Source organism: Myotis brandtii, unplaced genomic scaffold (assembly GCF_000412655.1).
Source record: "Myotis brandtii unplaced genomic scaffold, ASM41265v1 scaffold443, whole genome shotgun sequence".
NCBI classification, from domain to species: domain Eukaryota; kingdom Metazoa; phylum Chordata; class Mammalia; order Chiroptera; family Vespertilionidae; genus Myotis; species Myotis brandtii.
The window spans coordinates 127,760-129,971 of NW_005366952.1; the positions used below are offsets into that span (position 1 = coordinate 127,760).

The window sequence follows — 2,212 nt, forward strand, 5'->3', positions numbered from 1 at the left end:
GGATCTAATTTGCAGAGAGGATACTTATCTTCAGATAACAAATGCCTGGAAATGCCATTTGTAGTTTTAAAAATAGCTTGTGTATAAATATAGGTTAAAGTAAATGAACTTTGCAGTTTGGGAATTATTTCTGGGAGGGAAAAAAATCTATGTGAAAATGCTCTTGGAAGAACCCTATCTCTTGGAAATGCTGTGGCGCTTTCTTTGCTTCCCATTGTACGGGCATCTTGCTGCAAGCTCGTTTTATTGTTAAACATGAAGTTTTACAATGTAGATTGCACTAAGAATTTTTTAATGGAGCAATTTAGAGCAGCTGCAAACTGCTCTGGAATTCCCAGGGATTAGTCCACAGACTTTTCTGTGATTACAAATCCCACAGTGAGAGGAGGTGAGGCATGCAGGCCCTGAGAAGGTGGGGGTTGGAACAACTGAGCAGGAAGAGAGAGAGTAACAGGATGCACAGAAATGGACAGAATGGCTGGCTGACTACATGTGTCTGCTTTATCGATGCCATTCAGTTTCCTCACACTTGTCTACCCGTTTCCTCTACAAGAATTCACCCCATTCCCTCTGTGCTTGCTTACTCCATTCCTTCCAAGATAGCTGCCCGCATTGTCCCCATGTTTACTCCCTCTACCCCCTCCACATGACTGTTTCTCCCATTACTTACTTGGTGCAAGTTCAGGACTGCCCTACTCCATGCTTCAAGACTGGACTCACCACATACCCTTCATCTGGCCTCCTATAAACCTGGAGAAGTGTTTAGAATCTAGAACTAAAAGGATTTGTTTTCTAGATAAAAAAGAAAGCCATAAGAGATTAAAAACTAGTGTGTTGTTTAAGAACTAGTTAATGGTGCCCTAGCTGGTTGCTCGGTGGTTAGAGCATCACCCCTCGGACTGAAGGGTCACAGATTGGATTCTGGTTAAGGGCAAGTGAGCCTCAGTTGCAGGCTTGATCCCCCTCCCTTTGACTCTCTCTAAAAATCAGTGGGAAAAAAATATCCTTGGGTGAGGATTAACAAAAGAAAAAAATATAGCTAAATGGAAATGGGGAAACAGACTAGGATACAAGGTTCCTTGAATTTGGGGCATGCATGTTCCACCAACTTGGCATATTTTGGTGCATTGCATTGAACTCATTAATGTATTGTTTTATTATATTTTCAGGTAATTTTGTATAAGCGTTTTTTTTCTTTTTTCAGAGTATATCAAAGCTTTGTGAAGGAACCATCCATATCTAATAATAACAGTATCTACCATTTATTGATTACTCATTATTACAATCACTTGCAGTTATTCCTTGCAGACTCCCTCTGGTGCGATTTGCCCAAACTGGGGAACAGGTGAGAGAGGTCAGAGAGTCACACAGCTCAGCACAGGTGGATGTGGGAGAGCCAGTCTGCCTGCTTCCCAAGTCGAAGCTCTTAGTGCCCACCCTGTGGTCTGAGCTCTGTGTCAGCACCCGGCTGTGCCTTCTCATCTGCTTCGGGCCTCATACATTTGTGATGTCTCCTCTGTGCGCTCTAAATGCCTGTTAACTAAGGACGGCCTTTTCCTGAGTGTCTGTCTTTTCCAAGAAATTTACATTTAAGAGTCTATACACAGTCATCTGCTCCCATCTCATCCACGTTTCATGTTGCCCAGGATTGCTTAGATTGTTCAAAGATGCTTATATAGAAGTGATTAATATGACAGTACTACTTTGAAAATCCATCTTACACATTTTGAATTATTATGGAACCCAAGTCCAGAATGAACAAACCTGGGGTTGTTCAACCATGAAATGCCACCGAGCACAGTACTGGCACATGGAAGGGGGTCAGTCAGTGTTTGTTAAGTGAACAGCTGAAATAAAAGCACCATTTTATGAAATGTGGGTACCATTCTTAGAGAATAGCTGTGTGTTTCCCAGTAATTGGAGAAGAAAAATAATGACACATAATGGTTTTCCATGCCAGGCCCTGTGGTACTTGGTTCACAACGCTATTACACTTAATCCGTATAATCTGTTTCATCATTCCCATTTTACAGCTGACAAAATGGGGTGCTAAAGCAGTTAAATTATTTGCCCAAAACATGTGACTCATAAGCTTTGGGGCCAAGATGGAATGCAGGTGTTCTAACTTCAGAGGCTCTTCTTTTGACCATGATGATGCTATTGTGTATTGTGGTGTGTGTATGCACACTCATGTGAGATATGCAAAGGTACA

General features: G+C 41.8%; 1 protein-coding gene across 1 annotated transcript in view; it reads left to right on the top strand.

The window, feature by feature from the left end:
• Window positions 1–2,212, top strand: part of NPAS3 (neuronal PAS domain protein 3) — a gene marked incomplete at its 5' end in the record, with an annotated part of 646,962 nt that overhangs the window by 83,134 nt on the left and 561,616 nt on the right. The window lies entirely within an intron of this gene.